Here is a 23,075-nt window from a genome sequence, read left to right as displayed (position 1 = left end):
TTTTTTTCATTTTCTTTCAAAGTATTTTTATCTTTGTGTTTCTAAATTCCACCTTTTTCAAATTAATTTTCTCCCTCCTAATCATGTCAAATATTAGAATGTAATTTTGTCTACTCGTTTTTATGAATTAATTTAAAAAATTATAACTTATTTTATATAATTGATAATGAATTTAAAAAGCTGTGAGAACTTTTTCTTACTCTTTCTCCTAATTTTTTGTTCTCACAAGAACTTAGCATTCTCTATCCTTCAATATGTTTTTATCATTTAGTCAATTTCTTGTGTTTTTTTTTTATATTTTAGTTCGTTGACCTAACATTTAACTTTTAATTTTTCTTTCAATGCAATGTTAATAATTATAATTCCAAACAAGACTTGATTACCTACAATGTTGTTTGGAATTTTGGATTCAAAATAAATGAGAGCGCAAGTGTACACCCGTCACAAGTAGTAAAACGAAACGAGTATTCCGAGTATCGATCCTCAGGGACAAATGAAATCTTTTTATAGGAAATGTTAATGATCGGTAACTTTGTAATTGAATTTGGGATGAAAAATAATAAAGATAATGTTGGTTTTGATATTTAAAAACTCAATATAATAAACTCAGCCCATTTACTTCAAATTAGCTAGAAATACGCAAATTTTTTCCAACTAGGCGCCAGACGCCTCTCATGAATTTTCTTCGGTTTTACTTCGCATCTTCTTATGTCTAAGTGATTTTGAAGGTTTAAGTCCATTCTTAATATGTCTATTAGAAAAAAAAACTTAATTTAGTAAAAATCAACCGCAACCTTAGGTAGAGGTCCTATGTGTAGGCTACCCGAGCGAAATCTTTATGTCTAAAGTATTTCTAAATCAGTAAAGTTGTGAAAACGTATCAACCCTTTCAGTATTGATGCTTGGTTAAAACATTAATTGGCTAAATCAAGTTTCAACTTATGGAAACAACTTTAAATGATAAAATGGGAGAAAAACGCCTTTTGCCTTGTTGGATTTTAAAAACTTTAACTAACTATCCATAAACGAGTTTGAGAAAAATAAATTTAGCTCATGATGATAAAGGAAAAATAGAATTTAATGTTGATGGAAATAAACGACATGATTAAAAGATTAAAACAAGCTAAAAATGGTATAGTTGTAACCCGAATGACTCTAACCCGTTCTCTTTCAAGATTGGGGAGCAATACTCGGTCGATTCCTCAAGGTTGAGTGATTACAACTTCGTAATGAGAACAAGAGAGGGATGAGTAACAAAAAACTTGCTGGAATTTTAATTAAACAAGATTAAAGCTTACAATTCAAGACTAAATAAGGGTGAACTAGAAATAAGCAAGGTTTAAAACAAAAACAACTCAAAGACTCAAAGAGAAAACGTAAATAAGCTGAGAAGGAATGTCTAAAGCTAAAATGATCATTCCAGGATGATGAATGAAGAGAATTAGTTGCTGAATTTATAGGGACTTCAAGGTGGCTAGGAGGTTGAGAGCTTTGTGGAAAGCCATCCATTTCGAACACCTTTTGGTTGGTTAGTTATTGAATTGACAATCTTTCAATGCATGGAAGACACGTGGCAGAGCTTGGGAAGGCTTCAAATCAAACCAAAATGGCACAAAAGTGTAATTTCCGTTAGAAATCAACTCTAAATGATGTAAAAATGTCCTATGTGCATGTATAACCTAAGATAACTTAAAATGAAAGGTTTTTGATACTATAATAAGCTTAAAATACGGTTTCCAAGTTTAAAACGTTAGAAAACAGCACCCATTTAGCTTCTTTTTACCCTTATGAACAAGGGAAATCAAATGTATAAGTAATTTATTCAAATATGACATACTTGTGTGTGTGTGTTTTATGTTTAGGAACAAAAAAGGATGAAAATTCATATTGTAAGTTTATGTTAAATCAAGTAATCGAGGAACATGTTAAGTTGTTTATTCTTGCTTCTTATATTTTACTTATGTTAAATTTTTAAGTAACAACACTTCTCAATTTTTTTTAATCACATCAACCAAATTTGTGGTTGATGATAATTACTGAGACGTTGATTCAACATGGAAAATATAAAAAACTCAGTGAGGTAAACATTGAGAGATAAAAAGAGTCCAATTATATTTAAAATTTTAACTATTTAATTAATTTTTATGGTTTTAATGGAAGCATTAGTAGTCCAGATTCTACTAATGGACCGGATGTCCAAGAGATGAGTACTTTTGACTTTTCTAATTATTCTTTTGGAAAAGAATTCAAGAATCTCTTCGGTATCACAGAGGGAAATGCCGTTAATAACCCTGAAATAATGATGGATCACTCTGTTCCACCAGATTTTAAGGGAGATAATACGAAATCTTCTTCTGGTGTGCAGATTCCCCCTATTTTGCGGCTGTAGGGATCTCCTTGTCCCCTGTTAAATCAAAAGCATGAAAATACTTTCCTGGAACGTCCGTGGAATAAATGGTTATAAGAAGAGACTAAAAGTCAAGAAGACTATTATGAAATCCAATCCAGATGTGGTATTATTGCAGGAAACCAAACTTCAACAAATTGATCGGATAATCATCAAATCACTTTGGAGCTCCAAGGATGTAGGTTGGGCATGTTTGAATTCGAAAGGTAAATCAGGAGGTATTTTATCTTTATGGGATGAAAGCAGAATCGCAGTATCTGAAGTTCTAGAAGGCACTTGCTCAATTAGTATAGTAGTCTCTCTTTCCAATTTGAATAATGTGGTGATAACAAATGTTTATGGCCCAACAGATTACAGAAATAGGAAGCGATTATGGTCAGAACTCAGGGATATTTCAGGCTTTAGTGAAAAATTCTGGTGCTTGGGTGGTGATTTTAACGTATCAAGATGGCCTTCAGACAAATCTTCCGGGGGACGTATTACTAGGAGCATGAGAAAATTTAATTGTATCATTGGAGAGCTTGACCTTACGGAGGTTCCCTTATCTAATGGCAAATTCACATGGTCAAGAATGGGAAACGACTCTATACATTCACTTTTGGACAAATTTTTGCTATCCAAAGAATGGGATAACTTGTTTAACAACTCACGGGTAAGTAGAGTGGAAAGAATAACATCAGACCATTTTCCTATTGTCCTTGATGTAGGGGACTGCACATGGGGCCCTTCCCTGTTTCGCTTTTTCAACTCTTGGCTAAAGAATAAATAGTGCATTCGCCTAATTGGATTCAAACTTTCGGAGGATCGTTCTTATGGATGGGCCGGTTTTGTGATATCAACAAAGCTAAGGAATCTGAAAGCTGTGCTTAAACAGTGGAATACTCAAAATGACAAGATTCATAAGGAAAAAGAATAGAAGATTGTGTCTGAGATCAACGTCATTGATGCCAAAGATGAGTTACTTGGACTCTCTCCAACAGAAGTTGACAAGAGGTGCTCATTGAAGCATGACTTGCTGAGCTTGTATTTGTCGGAAGAACGAGTGTTGCTGCAAAAATGTAAACTCCATTGGCTTAAAGAAGGTGATGAAAACAGTAAGTTCTTTCATAGATACTTGGCTGCCCGTAAAAGAAAAGCACAGATTTGTGAAATTAAAGATGAGCGGAATACCTCGCTGGTGAATAAAAGGGAAATTGAAACTGAAATCATGAGGTTTTTCGAGAATTTATACAATAGTGAGGGGATTCAACGATTTTCCTTGAAGGGTATTAACTGGAGACCAATTCCTATCCAAAACAGTAGGTGGTTAGAGAGACCTTTCGAAGAAGCAGAGATTTTGAGTGCTGTAAAGATCCTTGGGAGGAATAAGGCTCCGTATCCTTTTTTGGCAACATCGATGGTTGGGGGACTAAATACTAAAAGAACAGTTTCCTATTTTATTTCGAATTTCTTCTGCCCCTTTTATCCCAGTTCGTGAGGCTTGTGATTCATGCTCTTCTCCTTGGAGAATTGAAACATGAAGAAATCTTAAAGATGAAGAATTTGATGATTATTTAATACTCTTATCAAGTTTAAATTCAATTATCTTGCAAGAGGAAGATCAGTTGACGTGGAGTTTGCAACCTTCGGGGTCTTTTTCGGTTGCTTCTTTATGCAAGCCTAGAAAGGCTTCTTTCTTGATGACCAATGATCAATGCTATAGGCTATGGCGGACGGGTTGCCCAAAAAGAGTTAATATCCTTTCTTGGATTCTTATTAATGGAAAAGTCAACACAGCAGAAGTTCTTCAAAAAAAAAAAAAAAAAATCACCACATATGCATTTGCAACCATCCATTTGTGTGCTGTGAAAGAAGACCTTCGGTGGAGTGATTCAGCTTGGCTAAGTTTAAAGCGTCTCAATGGTGTGCTCTATCCAATCTTTTTGCTAATTATTCTCCAAACATGATATATGTTAATTGGGGGGCTTTCATATCTTTTTATTTTATGCTTTTTCACTCCCTTGGGAGTTTGTATCTTTGAACATTATGTTCCTTTTCATCTATCAATGAAAAGTTCGTTTCTTGTTCAAAAAAAAAAAAAAACTATGAAATATTTTTCCGGCGGCATTTATTTGAAAATAAAGTGAAGCTGGTAAAAGCCTCTCGAATGCAGTAGCAGGAGAGCCTGTCGGTCTCTGACTGATCTTCTGAAATCCTTGGATTTCAGTCTTTCCGTAGTAGGTTAGCCTGCTAGGGTGCTATGGCGAGGAGGAGCTTTTGGAGGGATGGAAGAAATTGAGGTTAACAGCGGATGAGGAAGAGGGGGCAGTGGATGTTGACAGGGCGGCTATGGAGGAAACAGAGAAAGTTCTGAATGTGTGCCTAATGGGGAAACTACTGGCGGGGAGGTCGATCTCTTGTGAGATTATCAGAAATACAATGAAGAAAGCGTGGAAAATTGAGAACGGTCTATCTGTGGAAAGCATGGGGAGGAATCTCTGCCTCTTTACCTTTCCAAGGGTAATTGATAGGAACCGTGTCTTCAAGACAGGACCTTGGAGTTTTGACAAGTATTTGCTTGTTCTTGAGAATCCAGATACTATGGTTAGACCAGATGAGATGGATTTTGACAAGGCTTCCTTTTGGGTTCACTTCTTTAATCTCCCCTTGGGATGTCGAAACAAGACGATGGCACAGAGGTTGGGGAATGTGATTGGTGTTTAGGAGGACGTTGATTGTAGTAGGGATAGCTTTTGCGCGGGTGAAAGTCTCAAGGTTAGGATAAGATATGATATCATGAAGTCTCTAAGGAGAGGGATCAAAATAAACATTGATGGATCCATGGGTGGCGTTTGGATCCCTTTGGAGTATGAGCGACTGCCGGAATTCTGTTCCTTTTGTGGAAAAATTGGGCACAACGCCAAAGATTGTGAATCCTTTTTTGCAAAGGATGACAATCTGGTTCAGGTGGGGTATGGAACGTTGCTGCGATTCGATGGGACGGTGAAGAAGAACCCGAAGATGTTGAGGAAGGGTTTTGGGGATCTGATGCCGGAGGAGACGGATGGCTATGATAGGAGGGGCGGCGAGGCTGATCGCCGTGTGAACCACCAAATGGAAAGTCCAGATTTTGCCCAAAAGATCGTGGATACGACGGAAGTTATGGAAGGCATTAATGGAAAAGGAATGGGAAATAATTGCTTTCCAAATCAATCTGATTAGGGAAATAGAATCCCTGAAATCACGGAAGATTTGTTGGAGGAAAACGAAATATCCAAAGAAAGCAAAGCTAGCATGGAAAAGGTGCAGATCTTGGACTTTAATATACTTGATGGGCCTCTTTTTAAGCCTATAGAGACAGTGGTACAAGCTGAGCCCATATAGGAAACCAACAATCCAAGGAAAATATTGTCCTGGAAAAGAAGAGCACATGGAAAACAAAATCTGGTGGACGGTGAGGAGGGGCCGTCAGTTTTGGAAGGATCAAGGAAGAGGAAAGGTGTGGAGGAAGTCAATGAAACGGTGAAGAAAGCTAAGCAAGAGATTGAACAGAATGGAGTTCGTGTGGGACTCTCAGAATTATCGGCGGAGGCTGTTGTACAGCCCTGCCGGGACCAATGAAAACATTATGTCAGGAATGTCCGGGGTTTAGGGAATTCCTGGTCATTCAGAGCTTGTCGTGACATTATTAGTCACTTTGACCCCCATATTTTATTTTTAAGTGAGACTAAATGTAATGTGACCGTTATGAATAAATTGAACGCCACTTTCAATTATTATGGGTGTTTTCCGGTGAGCAGTTCGGGTGCTAAAGGAGGTATTTGCCTCTTTTGGAAGGAGAATGTGCAAGTTAAAATTCGGTCTTTTTCTTTCGCTCACATCGATGCAATGGTGTCGTGGGAGGGAGTGACGTGGAGGTTTATAGGTATTTATGGTCAGCCTGTGTCTCAAGAGCGGCGTTTCACTTGGGATTTGATCAGGAGGTAAGATGATAGTAGTGGGATGGCCTGGGTGATTGGTGGGGATTTTAACGAGATCCTTTGGGACCATGAAAAGTAAGGTGGTGCAGCCCGAGATGGAAATCTAATGGAAAATTTCAGAAATACGCTGGAGGATTACAATCTTACAGACCTTGGGTATTTTGGAAGCCCTTACACTTGGTTTAGGTTGTGGAGTTCGGGATGCCACATTTTTGAAAGGCTTGATAGGTTTGTTGGCAATGAAGCCTTCATCGATCTGTTTAAAGAAGCTACAGTCCAGCACTTGGACTGGTACTGTTCTGATCATAGGCCTATAATTATTGATACTGTTCGGGAGCCTCAGACGGTTTCTAAATTAAAGAGGTCATATGGATGCAAATTTAATGAAAACTGGGCAGCTCACCCAGAATGCAAAGAAATTATCTCTGATAGTTGGAGTGCTAATATCCAGCAGAATGTTTCTCTTTCTAAGAGCTTGGCATTGTGTTCAAAGAGGCTGGGCAGATGGGTGAAAACTAACAACAGAAATCTGTTTAACCAAATTCGAAAGCACATTAGCTGATGCGTACAACGAGGATCCCCCTTTGAATTTGGAGGTAATCGACAATTTGAAGGAGAAGCTTAATAAACTTCTTGAGGAGGAAGAAACTTACTGGAGACAGAGGTCTCGGGAGTGTTGGCTAAGATGGGGTGATAGAAATACAACTTGGTTTCATAAAAGAGCCTCAGTAAGGAAGAAAAGGAACGAGATTAGCGGGATAAATAACAGAGATGGTGTTTGGATGTCTAACGCCACTGAGATGGAGCAAATATTCACAGATTACTTCCAGGAGATTTTCTCTTCGTCGAATCCTACTACGAAAAATTTGGACTGGATCCTTCAATGTGTTCCCCAAAAGGTCAGTCAAAGTATGAATTCTGTTTTATTAGCTCCTTACAATAGATCGGAAATTGTTACAGCTTTAAAGCAAATGCAACCGTCCAAAGCCCCGGGGCCTGATGAATTCTGTGGGGGACAGAACCATTGATGGGTGCCTTGACATTTTGAACCGGAAGAGCTCTATACAAGATTAGAACCATACGAATATTGCTCTACTTCCTAAAGTGCAGAGACCCAGAGAGGTTGCGGACTTCAGGCCTATAAGCCTTTGTAATGTTTCATACAAACTAATCACAAAGGTGCTGGCAAACAGACTCAGAGTTATTTTGGGGGATAATATTATGGTGGGTCCATGAGTGCCTTCATTATGTTCGTGGTATGAAGAATGGTAGGACATGGCTTGCGGCAATAAAGTTAGATATGAGTAAGGCTTATGATCGGGTTGAATGAGTTTATTTGGCGAATCTTATGCTCAAATTGGGTTTTGATGGCAGTTGGGTTTCGTTGGTTATATAGTGTATTTCGACAGCCTCCTTTTCTATCCTTATAAATGGAGAAGCCAAAGGTCGCATAACGCCAACAAGGGGGTTGAGACAAGGGGATCCATTATCCCCGTATTTGTTTTTGATTTGTGTTGAGGGGCTCTCTTCCCTTCTTCAGAACTCGCATGCCAAGGTGAGAATTTCAGGTGTCTCTATAAACAGCAACTGCCTGTCAATTTCCCACTTATTTTTTGCTGATGATAGTATGATCTTTTGTCGGGCAAATGCTATTGAATGTGGTTGGCTGAAATCGATCCTGAGGATCTATGAGGAGGCGTCAGGTCAGAGCATTAATTTCAACAAGTCTGCCATGTGTGTTTCCCCTAATGTGCGGGGGTGTGCAAGTCCTATCTACAGCAAATTCTTGGTGTTCAGGTGGTCAATGATCTAGGAATCTATTTGGGGCTTCCTTCCTATTTTTCTCGCAGGAAAAAGGATGCTTTTAGTGCAGTGAAGGAGCGAGTTTGGAAGGTAATTCAGGGGTGGAAAGGTCATATTTTCTCAGCTAGTGGGAAAGAAATTCTTATAAAAAGCATTGCTCAAGCAATCCCCGCGTATGCAATGAGTTGTTTTAGGCTTCCCAAAAGTTTTTGTAAAGATGTGGAACGGATGATTTCTAGATTCTGGTGGGGATCGACGATCGACAAAAATCGTTTACATTGGAAGAGTTGGGATAAGATGTGCCGACCAAAGGAGGCTGGTGGACTGAATTTTAGGGACCTCGAGAATTTAACCAAGTCCTGCTAGCCAAACAGGTTTGGAGGATTCTCAAAGGACCCCATCTCTTGGTCTCTGAACTTTTAAAGGGATGCTACTTCCCTGAGTCAGACATACTAACTCAAAGTCCTCACTCTTCTGCCTCATACCTTTGGAAGGGTCTCCAATGGGGGAGGGAGCTATTGCTAAAAGGTCTCCGTATTAGAGTTGGGAATGGGAGAGGAACCAGGTTTTTCATGGATAAATGGCTACCGAGGGAAACTTCTTTTAGACTAATTTCCCCTTGCATTAATGGGGCAGATTTGAAAGTCTCGGATTTTATAACTTCTTCCAAACAGTGGGATATCCAGAAGTTGAGACAGTATGTTATTGAGGAAGATCTGGAGGCTATTGGACGAATACTCCTAAGCTGGTCTGAGGCTGAGGACGCTTCGGTGTGCCACTATGATCGTAGAGGGGTGTATTCGGTGAAAAGTGGCTATAAACTGGGCATGAACTTGAAGGATCTTCCTTCCTCTTCGAGTAATCACATATATAGTGGGTGGTGGAAATGCGGTGGAAGCAAAATATTCCCCCCAAAATTAAAATGTTCATTTGGCGAGTGTTCACGATGTGTGTGCCTTCATGGAACTCCTAAGTTTGAGAGGCATCGGTGTGAATCCAATGTGTGTAACGTGGGAAAAATGCAGAATCTACGAACCATGCTTTATTTCAATGTAAACGTGCAAGGGAGGTTTGGAATTTGGTCTTACCTCAGGTGAGATTCATCATAGGCCACAGTCCCTCTGTCCAGGACAAGTTCCTCACGCTTCAAGAAGCTCTTTCTGCTAAAGATTTTGAGTTAGCCTGTGTAAGCTGCTGGGCCATATGGAATGACAGAAATGCGATTAGGGCACAAGCGCAAGTACCTGATGGCAATTGTAGAAGCGAATGGATTCGGGCGTATATGAAAGAATTTGAAGGTTGCTGGCAGGTGAAGCATGTGTCTGAAACAAATTTGCAGTTATCCAGTTTTCGAACTTTTGTCTCAGTTTGGGTTCCTCCCCCCGCTGAATGGGTTAAGCTCAATGTTGATGCGGCGTGCAAATCTGAAATTTCTCGTACCGGTATCGGAGTGATTGGTCGAAATTGTGGGGGAAAGTTTTTGCAGCTCTGGCCAAAAATTTCGATGCGCAACTTGACCCTTTAGTAGCAGAACTTTCAGCCATTCGAGAAGGTCTTTATCTTGCTTCTCAATTGAATTTCAGTTTGGTACAGATAGAATCGGATTGCTTACAAGCAATTGAGCTAATTTCTGGAAACAGTGAATGTTGGCTGGAAACAGGAACTTTGGTTGACGATATTCGTCATGTTGCTTCTAATTTCTCTCAAGTTTGCTTTCTGCATGTGAGGAGGGAAGGAAATCGGGTGGCTCATCAGCTAGCGACGAAGGCTTTTGTAGGTGAGGTTGCCGGCGTTCGGTTTTCTAATTTTCCCATCTGGATTTTAAATGAATATGGAAGGGGCTCTTGTAATGTTCGGGCTTTAGCTGGTCCGTTTTGAGTTTCAATAAATTCTTTTCTCAAGAAAAAATAATAATAAAATTATGAAATTTCACGTACACTTACCGGCTAAATTAGATCAAAACCAAATTAAACTTCCAAAGTAATAATCCATCAATCTGAGAATATTCTTACCAGTAAAGACATATATCTTCCACGAATAAATACAAAATTTGAATCTCAAAAAAAATAAATAATAATTGAAGCACTATCGTAAGTTCGAATTTTCACATTATACTAAAAAAATTACAAAAGAATAAAGGCATGGTTGGTTTATATTTTATAAGAATATCTCTTAAAAAAATCTATTTTTGAAAATCATTGCACCATCTAAATCAAAATTTATATATTTAACATGTTAGCATTTTTTGAGCAGTATTCATTTTTTCAATTCGGGGGCTTTGGAGAGACGATGAATGTGTGGGAGACAATGCGGCAAAGGCGACCGGTGACAAGGATAGAAACAGTTGGCGGTGTCAAGAGAAGATTGGTCGGAGATGGGAGAAGAGAACGAGAGAGGAAGATATTAGGAAAATGGAGAGAACCCACACTAACGGTCAAAAGAGTTTAGGGACCATTTAGAATAATTTCTCAAACCTTAAAGATCAATAGTGTCTATTTTGAAACTTAGAGATCAAATAGATACCTACTCCAAACTTCAGGGACTAAAAATGTTCATTTCGAAACTTCAAGGACCAAATAGATATCTACTCTAAACTTCGGGGACAAAAAGTGTATTTTTCCCTCAAAATTAAATAGAAATATAATTTAAATACATAATTAAATTTTGGTTAAAAAAATACTTTTAGGACCTTTATGTACAGATTGGTTATAACTTCCTTAGTCAGTTATTTAATTTGCTTTATATCTCATGTATATATACAGATATTGTATTTTCATTTCAGGGGTAAAATGAGAATATTATCACATTCACACTCTATTATGGTATCAGAGCGTATATCTTCCGCAGAAGCTTCTCTCTCTAATTTTCCTTTTTCCGCCATGCCAACCACACCGTTTTCTTCTCCGGTTCGTCCAATTGATCCAATTGCTCCAGTTCTTGATGATTCTTCATCACCAAATTCTTCTTCGTCCGTGCCTGGTGTTGATTCAGTCCTCAGTCCATATTATCTTCACCATACGGATAACACAGGGCTTGTTCTTGTTACTCAACCGCTTACAGAGGAAAATTATTCCTCCTGGAGTCGGTCCATGCTCATTGCCCTCTCCGTCAAGAACAAGCTAGGGTTTATTGATGAATCTATTAGTCGACCGATTGGTGAACTGCTTCAGGCATGGATTCGCAATAATCATGTAGTTATTGCGTGGATTCTCAATTCTGTGTCGAAGGAAATCTCATCGAGCATTCTATTTTCGGAATCGGCTCGCGATATCTGGATCGATTTAAAGGAGTGCTTTGAGAAGAGTAACGGTCCTAGGATTTTTCAATTGAAGCGTGATCTTGCTCAATTGTCGCAAAATCAACAGTCCGTCAGTCTCTATTTCACTAAACTCAAAGCTATTTGGGATGAATTAAGTCAATATCGTCCTTTGTGCTCTTGTTCGTGTACGTGTGGTGGTGCCAAATCTGCTGCGGATTTTTTATAATATGAGTATCTGATGAGTTTTCTTATGGGATTGAATGAATCCTCTACTAATATTCGTGCTCAGTTACTTCTCATGGATTCGCCGCCTTCAATCAACAAAGCTTTTTCACTTGTTAATCAAGAGGAGCAACAACGATCTTTAGGTGTCTCCTCTTCTCCTTCTCCAGCTACCTCTCTTGCCCTAGCCGTTCAACATTCGGCCCATTCTAGCAAGACTATGGCAAAATCTTCGGCGACTACTTCGAAGGGAAAGAAGGAGAGACCATTCTGCACTCACTGTGGCCTCCTTGGTCACACCATTGACCGTTGCTACAAATTACACGGTTATCCTCCTGGATACCGTTCTCAGAATTCGCGGTCCTCGTCTCAGGCATTTGCTCACTCTGCTTCTTCGTAGACCACTGGCTCCAACGCATCGGTTTCTTCAGCTTCTTCTCCTACTATGCCGAATCCTGATGTTGTTGCTCAATGTCAACAGCTTCTCCAGCTTCTTCAGTCTCAAATGAATGTCTCGAAGGTTTCTACTTCTGATGCAGCTTCGAATCATATGACAGGTATTACTGCTTGTTCTTTAAATGCTGCTAATTTGTGGATTCTGGACTCTGGTGCTTCAGCGCATATTTGCTGTTCTCAGTCATTGTTTGAAACTGTTTCGCCTATTTCTCCAATCCATGTCAACTTGCCTGATAAGTCTCGGTTTGTTGTGCACTTAAGTGGTACTGTTCGGATATCAGAAGACTTATCTCTACACAATGTCTTCTTTATTCCTCAGTTCCAACTCAAACTAATATCAGTCAGCTCTTTGACACGAGATTTTCCTAATCTGAAAGTTGAGTTTGCTAATGATTCGTGTGTTCTTCAGGACAAGTGCACTTTGAAGATAATTGGCAAGGTTAGTCTGCGGAATGGCCTCTATATTCTTGGCGGTTCTTCTATTGATACATCTGGACTTACTGTTTGTCATTCCTCTCTTAGTATGCGTAAATTTCCATTTGAAACTTGGCACAATAGGTTTGGTCATCCTTCTTTTAAGCTGATGAATGTTTTAAGTCATGTTTTGCCCATTGTTGATTCTGTTTGTAAGGACCATTTTTGCTTCATTTGTCCTTTAGCCAAGCAAAAGAAATTATCTTTTGTTTCAAGAAATAATGTCTGCTCATGTTTTTGACATAATACATGCTGATATCTGGGGGCCCTTTGCTCATTTTACTCACCATGGGTATCGATACTTTCTTACTATTGTTGATACTGTAGTAGATTCACTTGGGTTTTTTTGTTACGCAACAAGTCTGATGTTCTGTTTGTGGTGCCACAATTTTTTGCCTATATTGAAACCCAGTTTCACACCTGTATTAAAGTTTTCAGATCTGATCATGCCTCTGAGCTTGCTTTTAAGGATTTTTTCCTTTCTAAGGGTGTTGTTCACCAATTTTCTTGCGTGGGGCGTCCTGAGCAGAATTCTGTGGTTGAGCGTAAGCATCAACATATCCTGAATGTTGCTAGCCCACTATATTTTCAGTCTAAAGTTCCTATCACTTTCTGGGGTGAATGTGTTCTAACTGCAGTGTTTTTAATCAACCGCACTCCCTCACCAACTCTTCATTGGAAGACCCCTTTCCATTCTTTATATGGCCGTGATCCTGATTATCAGTCTCTTTGGGTGTTTGGATCGCTTTGCTATGCTTCTACGCTGTCTCATAATCGAACTAAGTTTGATCCAAGGGCTACACTTGTTGCTGGGATGAAGGGATACACTCTGTATGACATTCAACAGAGAAAATTTTTTGTTTCTCATGATGTTATATTTCATGAGAACATGTTTCCTTTTAGTGAACAGTTTGTTGTATCTGATGTTGATCCTCTTCCCAACATTGTCTTTCCAAATTCTTTTGAGTTTGTTGCTTCAGATACCTCTATAGCTGCTGATAATTCGGGTTCTTTAGTTAATTCAGACAATGTTGCTACTGACAGTACTTCTGATGGTTCTGTTCGGCCATCTCTCTCTCCAATTGCAAGTTCTCATGGGAATGTTGCTCTTTCTGAGGTTGTTGGTAATGTTTGTCCAACTGCCACTGATATTGTTGATTCTGCTATTGTTGGCTCTCCGGTTGCTGTTGAGGCTCAGCTACTTCGACGTTCTAATCGTCTATCTCGACCTCCTTCATACCTCAGAGAATATCATTGTGCTCTCTTGAATGGTGATTGTTTTCCTACTGTCACTACTAAACATCCTTTGCACAATTATGTATCTTACTCTCGGTTGGCTCCGTCTCATTCTCATTTGGCCTTAGCTGTTTCTGTGCACGATGAACCACAATTTTATCACCAGGCTGTTTCTCATTCTCATTGGAGGACTACCATGACTGCTGAGATTGAAGCAATGGAGACTAATAGAACTTGGACTGTGGTTCCTTTACCTTCCACCCATCATTCCATTGGTTGTAAGTGGGTATACAAGGTCAAATTACATTCGGATGGATCTATTGAGCGTTATAAAGCTCGGTTGGTTGCCAAGGGTTATACCCAACTTGAAGGTCTTGACTACCTTGAAACGTTTTCTCCAGTGGCAAAAATGGTGACCGTCCGTGTTTTACTCACCATTGCAGTCTCCAAACAATGGTCTCTCATTCAATTGGATTTCAACAACGCCTTCCTCCATGGCGATCTCTTTGAGGAAGTCTACATGGACCTGCCACTTGGTTATAAGCCTACAGGTGTGGTTTCTCGTAAGGGGGAGCGTTTGGTTTGTCGTCTCCAAAAGTCCATCTATGGACTCAAGCAGGTCTCGCGACAGTGGTTTACAAAGTTTTTTATGCTCTTTTATCACTTGGTTTTGTTCAATCTCGGGCTGATTCTTCATTGTTCATACGAGGTTCTGGTGCTTCTTTTATGGCCTTATTAGTCTACATAGATGATTTATTGTGACTGGGGCTTCTCTGACTCTGGTTAATGAGTTTAAAGTTGTTCTTCATGATCGTTTTAAACTCAAAGATCTTGGTTCTCTTAATTTTTTCTTGGGTCTTGAATTGGCTCACTCTTCTAAGGGAATTTCTGTCTCACAGCGTCATTACACTCTTTCTCTTTTGGAGGAGGCTGGTTTACTTGGCTGCAAACCAGTTACTTGCCCGATGGATCCTAATCTTCGCCTAGAGGCTGCTGTTGATGCTGATGTTCTTCCAGATCAGTCTTTGTACCGCCGTTTGATTGGAAAGCTCATTTATTTGACTATTTCCCGCCTGACATAGCCTTTGCTGTCAATCGCTTAAGCCAGTTTGTTTCCAAGCCTGGTAAGATGAATCTTTCTGCAGTTTATCACTTGTTACGTTATTTGAAGCAATCTCCTGGTCGTGGTATTTTCTTGCCTGTCACTTCATCTTTTTCATTCAGGGCTTTTTCGGATGCTGACTGGGGATCGTGTGTTGATACCCGTCGTTCGACCACGAGATTCTGTGTTTTTCTTGGAGATTCTATTGTTTCATGGAAGGCCAAAAAGCAATCCACTGTGGCACGTTCTTCAGCAGAGGCCGAGCATCGGGCGTTAGCTACTACTACCTGTGAGTTGGTTTGGCTATCCAGTCTTCTTGTTGATTTTCAAGTTGCATTTGTTCCTCTAGCTCTCTTGTTCTGTGACAATCAAGCTGTCATTCACATAGCGTCGAATCCTAGTTTTCATGAACGTACTAAACATATAGAGTTGGACTGTCATTTTATTCGTGAGAAGATTATTTCTGGTTTTATCCGATTGATAACTATTCGTTCATCCCTCCAGTTGGCTGATGTGTTTACTAAACCCCTTCCAGCTGCTGTTCTTCATACCTTCATGTCCAAGATGGGCTTACTGGATATTTTTGCTCCATTTTGAGGGGGAGTTTTAGGACCTTTATGTACAGATTGGTTATAACTTCCTTAGTCAGTTATTTAATTTGCTTTATATCACGTCATGTATATATAGAGATATTGTATTTTCATTTCATGGGTAAAATGAGAATATTAATCACATTCACACTCTATTAAATACATTTGGTCTTTGTATTTTTACTCATGGTATTAAATATCCATCGATACGTCGACATTTCTATCGACATTTCTATGTACCTATGGATTTGACATCAACACATTTCAAATCATATTAAAAAAATCGACAAAATATGAAAAATATCAATAAAATGTCACTATTATATATAATATTAATATTAATTATTTTTAACTTATTTACAAATATAAAATTGTTTATCGTCAATTTAAATATTTTTTACAATTTTTTAATTTCTCGACTTCTACAAAAACATTCATTGACATTTTATCGATATTTCCATCGATATTTCTATGAAATTGAGACTTCAACATCTATATCGACATCGACATTTAAAATATTGTTTTTGCTAAAGTAACAGTTGTAATAATTTAGTCTCTGTACTTTCAAATTGATAACAATTTAGTCCCTAAATTTTAGTGTCTAACTGATATGAATATCCAAGCTATGTTCTCATTTGGTGAAGAGTCGCTTCTGTTCATGCAAGATAAGAAACTTTTTCCATCAAAGAAGCTTAATGAATATGAAAATTTAGATTCATTGTCATATTTAATGCATTATGTACTATTTAAATTCATGTATTTTCATTTAATAAGGTTCATGTATGGATGTGAAAATGTGTAGGTTAAATTTAGACTAGTTAGCCAAGAGTTGTGTCTTTTCATTTAGTATAAATACAGATGTACATTTGCTTTCCAAACACACAAAATTTGATGAATGAAAATTTCAAATTGAGTTTAATATCTGTCAAGCTTTAAGCTTTCTTTATATTATTGTGTTTAGAATGCATGTTTAGAACTTTCAATTTAGTTTGGTCAATTATGCTGTGGAGAGTTCAAAATCAATATAGGAACAAGTTCTCTTTTATTCTTGATCTTTAATCATATCTTTCCAAGTGTAAACCTGTTTAGCTTTCTTAGGGTTAGTTCATCATTTTGTTATTTAGTTTGGTCAATTATGTTGTGGAGAGTTCGAAATCAATATAGGAACAAGTTCTCCTTTATTCTTGATCTTTGATCATATCTTTCCAAGTGTAAATCTGTTTAGCTTTCTTAGGGTTAGTTCATCATTTTGTTATTGAGGTTATTCTTATTATTGTTGGGGGTTCACCTTGTATAAAGGAGTTCTCAAGCATAATTAAAGTAGTTCCTTTATCACTAACAATTTAGTCTATATAGTTTAAAATTTGAAACAATCTAGTCCCAACCATACGGTACAAAATCTCATCAAAATTGAGTGTGGATTTTTTTAAACAATTAAGTGTGGATTTTTTTGTATAACGATTTAGTCTTTATAATTTATAAATACATTTAGTCACTCATCGATTAATCGATCTATATATATATATATAACTTAACAAAAAAATTTATGATAGGGATTACATTGTTACAAACTTCTACAGGGACTAAATCGTTACATACTAAAGTTCAGGTGTTATTAATTTGGAAATACATAGACTAAATCGCTACAAACTAAAATTTAGGGAATAAATTGTTACAAATTAAAGTTTTGGGAATAAATCGTTACTGCAATGAGGGTAGGGGGGCAACAATATTTTTAAACTTTTAATTTTTTATTTAAAAAGTTAAGGATTACTAAATAAAAATAGTGTTTAAAATATAAAAATTAAATGTATAATTTAATCTATTTTTTGTTTCCTTTACAAAATTTGTAAAATAATAGATTTACCTCCGGTTATTAGACTTTACAAACTAAAATTGCCAAAGAATCGATCATAGTTCATGAATTATAGATATATGAATAATTTATTATCGAGTTTGGTGAGATGGGATTCATAGATATATGAATAATTTATTGTCAAGTTTGGTGAGACGGGATTCAAACCTACCAACAAGAAAGGCATGTACCAAAATATAGTGTGTTACAGTACTTAGAAGCTAGAAAGCTTTTGTTGTGACCTTTAGAAGGTGAATATGTGGGGAGATATTTGAGTGCTTTATATCCAATATTTGATTATAGTGGAACTCGCATATGAGCGGAAAATTGGACGTAGTCTATAAACTGTTGGGGTGAACTAGTATAAATCTACTGTGTCGTTTATTGTTTTCCATATATCTCTTTTGTGTTGTGTGATTGGCTTAGTTAACTAGATAACTTTGGAAGGGGAAATTATTAGGTGCGCCTAATTTCCCAACAAGTGGTATCAGAGCTGAAGATTACAGTATCATGGGATCCAGTCAGAAGTCACATCACTACTTTGAGGGGGTGTTGAGTTTGATGGGGAGAATTTTGGATTTTGGAAGATGTAGATTACAGATCTTCTTACATACAAGAAGATTCACAAGACTGTAAAAGAACGACCGGCCATTGGGATGTCAGATAAAGAGTGGACAAAGATGGATGAACAAGCGATAACAATCATCAGGCTGTGTTTGGTGATGAATCTGATGAGTCTCGTGGCGAGCCAGAAAAAAGCAATGAGACTGATGAAAGCTTTGACTGATAGGGTATGAAAAACCTTCTGCCAACAGCAAGGTGTATCTATCTCATCACGAGATAATTCAACATCCACGTGGAGGAGAATATCTCAGTGAACTCCCACATTAATGAGGTCATTGATCTGATGAACAAGTTGGAATCGATGAAGATTACGTTCTCAGAGGAGGTGAAGGTTATAAAATAGTTGTCCTCTTTGCCTTGGGGAGACGATGAAGACGACAGGTGTCGAATTCGTTGGGGGGGGGGGGTAAGAGTCTAAAAATTTCAAAAATCTGTGACGCTGCAATTGCTGTAGAAAAGGGTGTAGGAAGAATTTTGCATCCACTTCCAGAGGAGAGAGGAATTTGGAATCAACATTAGTAGCTTAAAGCAGGGGCAAAGAGAAAATGAGTTACAAAGGAAAGCAGCAGTATAGCTAGAGGAGTGGGAACAACAATTGATATTTGGAGTGTTTTTATTGCCATAAGAAGAGACACATTAAGAGATTTTTTAGGAAACTTAAGGAGAATCAACATAAGGGTGATTCTGCTAATGTTGCAGAAATTATACAAGAGTTTCTAGCTTGTTTTGAGAACAACTCAGCAGATCGACCATCAGACTGGATTGTAAACACTACAACATCAACACATGTATCTTCAAACATAAAGTGGTTTACATCTTTACTAGTCAGCACGACGAGGTAAGGATGAGGAATGAGAGTATCACAAAGGTTAGAGGAATTGGGGATGTCTGTTTGAAGACCGATGGGGAAGAGAGTTGATGTTGCGAGCTGTCAAGTATATTCCAAGTTTTAGAATGAGTTTGTTATCTATGGAAAACTGGATGACGATGGTTCCAGGAGCGAGTTCATAAAATGGTAGCTGGGGATCCGAGGTAGTGGTGGTAGTGGGCCACAAAGAAGCTTTAGTGTATGTGCCTATATTTTGAGGTTGTTAGGGAATCTGAAAGACAGAGGATTCACATGGCTGCAAATAGTTTAGGGTGAGACTTTAAGGAATCAATAACATTGGCAACCAAGACAGAAGAAGAAATTTTGTCATTAGTTCAAGTACAACGACTGAGAAGTAGATGAAGGGGAAAGGGGGGTAACTCAGTGAATTGTTCAATAGGTTGTTAGTTTTGAGGCCCAGTTATTTGATAGTTTGGCGAGCTGATGAAGTCGCGTAGAAGAAGGAGTGCATCGAGGAAAAAGACCACAGTTGATGCTGAGGTCGAGGAGGAAGTCTCTAAAGTGACAACAGACTTGGGTGGGAATGCCAAGTCATTAGAGGGGAAATCTTTCTTTAGGAGTCATTGGGTGTGAGTGAAGAAGGAAGCATCACAGACACTTAGATCGAGTGGGAGCACGTCGCTGTGTTTCTAGCATCTGGGAGACAAGACCACCACTACAATAATTGTCACATTCAATGTCAGTTGGTACTTTGTAAATAATGATGGTTTAGGTTATAATGTCAGTTTTGAAAAAGAGGATCTTTAATGTCAGAACTGATATAAAATATGAAGATATGATGTCTGTTGACAAGTGATATCAAATATTGAAAAAATAAATAAATAAAAAATAAAAAGATGTAGGGATACGATGTCAGTTAAGAAGCAACATAAAATGTAAAAAAATATATAGGTATAATTCGGTACCTAACCATCATTTCATATTAAGATACAATGTCATTTGAAAAGCGACTCAAATGTTGAAAAAAAAAAAGAAATTGAAAAAGAAAAGGAAAAAGTTGTTTCAAATTAAGTCGGGGAAATTGACTCAAATAACCCTAAAAAGTTTTTGGAATGCTCAAATGACCCACCCCTCTCAAAATGTGCCCACATGACTCACTTGAATAAAAAATCAAACCGTTTGCAAGTTTCCCACTTTCTCTCCATTATTTATTGCGTCGAAGAAGAAGTGCTCCTGTCATTTTTTTCGGGTTCGACCTCAAGCGAGGTTGAGCCCGAGGTAATTGAAAGACGCTGAACCTCGAGGTTGAACATCTTTCAAATACCTCGAGGTAACCTTGGGCGATGTTGAGCCCGAGGTCTTCGAAAAAGGCTGAACCTCGGGCGAGGTTGAGCCCGAGAGGTAATTGAAATAAGCTCAACCTCGAGTGACGTTTGGAAGAAACTTCAAACCTCGTTCGAGGTTAGGCCGAGAAAGTTCATAGAATGTACATACATTATACAGAAATTTGAAAGTTGATAGTGGTTTGGTGCTCTCGATCATTTTTCTCGGGTTTGACCTCAGGCGAGGTTGAGCCGGAGGTCTTCGTAAAAGGCTGAATCTGAAGGTTGAACATCTTTTGAATACCTCGGGCTCAACCTCGAGGTTACCTCGAGGTTGAGTCGAGGTTGAGCCCGAGGTATTTGAAAAACCTCGAGGTATTTGAGGTAACTTCGAGGCTGAGTCTTTTCTGAAGACCTCGGGCTAAACCTCGCCCGAGGTCGTACCCGAGAAAAATTGACAGAAGCTGAATAAGAGTGACGTTTCTTCTTCTTCTTCAACCTCCCACCACACAACTTAGAACTACTATCAACCTCCTACACACCTATATTTTAGTAGAACAACAACGAATGAAAAATCAACAAATAACATGGAACGAAAAAAAAAGGTAAAATCGGACAACAAAATCGACGAAAAAAACGAAAAATGCAGCAGAAATTCGAAGGTAATTGAAAAAGCTGAAAACAAAGAAGAAGGGAAAACGAGATAAATCGAAAACAGTTAAGGGAGCGAAAGTTAGATTTTTTAAACTAAGGGGTAGTACTGTAATTTCATTATCGTTTAAAATTAATTAAATATTCAAATAGGTCATCTAGACACATTTCAGAATGGTGGGTCATTTGAGCATTTCATAAGAGTAGTTAGATTCACGTGCATTGCACGTGGTTTAGAAATTTTGGAACATAATATTTTTGTGGTGAAACTTTACCTTTTGAATAAATATATATATATATATATAACTAAGAATTCTTAAAAAAAATTGATTAAAGTAATTACATAATAATTAACTATCATTACATAGTAAATAAGTAAAAGTTAGGAAATATTTTTTTAACATGGTTATTTTAGATTAAGTAATTATTTAATATAATTATTGATTTTCTTCCCAATTGGAAGGTATGATTTTTTATCTAATACAAAAATGTATACATGTCAAAATTTGTAATTAATTAAGAGTGAACATATATAGACAACTCAAAAATATGTTGACATCATACAATAAAGTTTTTTCTTCACACATAAAAAAGTAGTTTTTCACTATTAAATCATGTGAATCATGGAGTAGTTATTAAACGGTTGAATGAGATAATTCTTTTTTTTTATTCTATAGATTTATTGTATTCTAAAAAAATGTTAATTGTTTTTTATGAATTTGTTCTTATTTTAATAAAACATATATTAAGTTATATTTTGAAATTTTAATGTATATTTCACTTATAATATTTTATCAATAAAGTATGACACGAAACAAAAATTTTTCTTTCCATAGATTCTAAAAACTAAAATTTAAAATTCTGTCAATTTTTTAGTTTATGAAAAAAAAATACCTCTTATTTTTATTTTCTATGAATTTGATTCTTATTATTGTTTCGTATAATACTTCAAAAGTTTTAACAATATATTATTCAATATTTGATCCAGGAAAGTAAGATATTAAACAAATTTGAAAAAAAAAGTTAATAATATCATAAAATTGTATCATTACAAATTTTAGAAAAAATAAATCATACGCATAATATAAAAAATTTCTAGTATGACGACATATTGAAAAAGAAAAAAATCATCATTTTAAGAAAATATTTGAAGTTAATAACATTGTATAGGAAGTTTTGAACGACAGCATTGTATTAAAAGTTAATCCATTAAAATTTAGAAATATAATATGAATAGTAAAAAAGATGTTCAATATAAATTAGTAAATAATTAGTATGAAACACTTTGTTTGAATAATGAATGTAAAGGGTTTTAGAAAATAAATTAAAGTATTCAAATAATTTAAGACTTACATTTTATATGATCTGATCAAGTTCTTGTTCAATCTCCTTTTTGAAATTAGTAGGATCTTCGATTTTTGCTGATTTTTATTCGAGAAGATGATAGGGTATCAGGTTTTCAGTGATGTTTCCCCTTTTTAAAAAGTTGGGGCAAAAATGGAAGGTAAAGATTCATAGCCCCATTTATTGAAAAAAAATAAACCTCCAATCACAAATATATGACGTCAACGACGTCTTCATCGTCTCTAATGGAGGTCTCCAATTTTCACAACTCTCATTACTTTCATTTTCTTTCATCATTATCAATCACTTGCACCACTTTGTTTTTGGCTAGCTACACAATTCACCAAAGAAGTTTTACAGTGTCTCGAACATGAGTTTACGTCAAAATAAAAAAATACATGAGTTTCTTTTCTTTTATAGGTGGTTTGCAATCACACCTATACGTGGATGGATGCATCGTCGTTTTATTGAACAACTGTATCTCTTTTAAATTTATTTATCTCAACAGACATCTTCGAATAGTCGTGTCCCGTAAGTAGAGGGCAAAAATGGGAGGCAAAGATTTTCCATAGCCCAATTTATATATAGTATAGATAGATCATTTGAATCAACCGTCGTAAAGTCTAATCAAAACTTAGCCCGTTGAAGTCTTTGCCGCAAAATTGCAAGAGAAAATTGACAAAATAAACGTTCTGTAGGTGCCTCTTAAGTTTTCTAATCGTCCTTTCCAAAACACAAGTTTTCTAGTCACTGCTGACATCACATACTTTGTCAAATGACATTTCATGCCCCTTCTTACTTTTTCTTCTCTTCCAGACTCCATCTCTCTTGTCTCTCCCCTCCTCTCTCCTCCATTTCTTAGATTTGCTTGATCTTGTCCATGATTTCTACACAACACACACTAGTTTTTGGCGTCTCCGCTAGGAATTCAACGAGTGGAGG

General features: G+C 37.1%; 1 long non-coding RNA gene and 1 pseudogene across 1 annotated transcript; one reads left to right on the top strand and one right to left on the bottom strand.

Moving 5' to 3' along the window:
* Positions 1 to 1,251: 1,251 nt before the first annotated feature.
* LOC111021984 (uncharacterized) lies at positions 1,252 to 9,986 on the bottom strand. Its single transcript, XR_002602914.2, has 3 exons — positions 9,414 to 9,986; positions 9,258 to 9,329; positions 1,252 to 1,589 (listed from the first exon to the last, which is right to left on the bottom strand). It is a non-coding gene; the product is annotated as an uncharacterized LOC111021984 (long non-coding RNA).
* Positions 9,987 to 11,048: 1,062 nt separating this feature from the next.
* LOC148210980 (uncharacterized) lies at positions 11,049 to 12,050 on the top strand (annotated as a pseudogene).
* The last annotated feature ends 11,025 nt before the right edge of the window (positions 12,051 to 23,075 follow it).

The sequence above is a fragment of the Momordica charantia genome (assembly GCF_013281855.1).
Source record: "Momordica charantia cultivar OHB3-1 chromosome 6 unlocalized genomic scaffold, Mcharantia_2.0 BLBB01000006.1, whole genome shotgun sequence".
NCBI classification, from domain to species: domain Eukaryota; kingdom Viridiplantae; phylum Streptophyta; class Magnoliopsida; order Cucurbitales; family Cucurbitaceae; genus Momordica; species Momordica charantia.
This window is presented reverse-complemented; position numbering and strand designations above follow the sequence as displayed.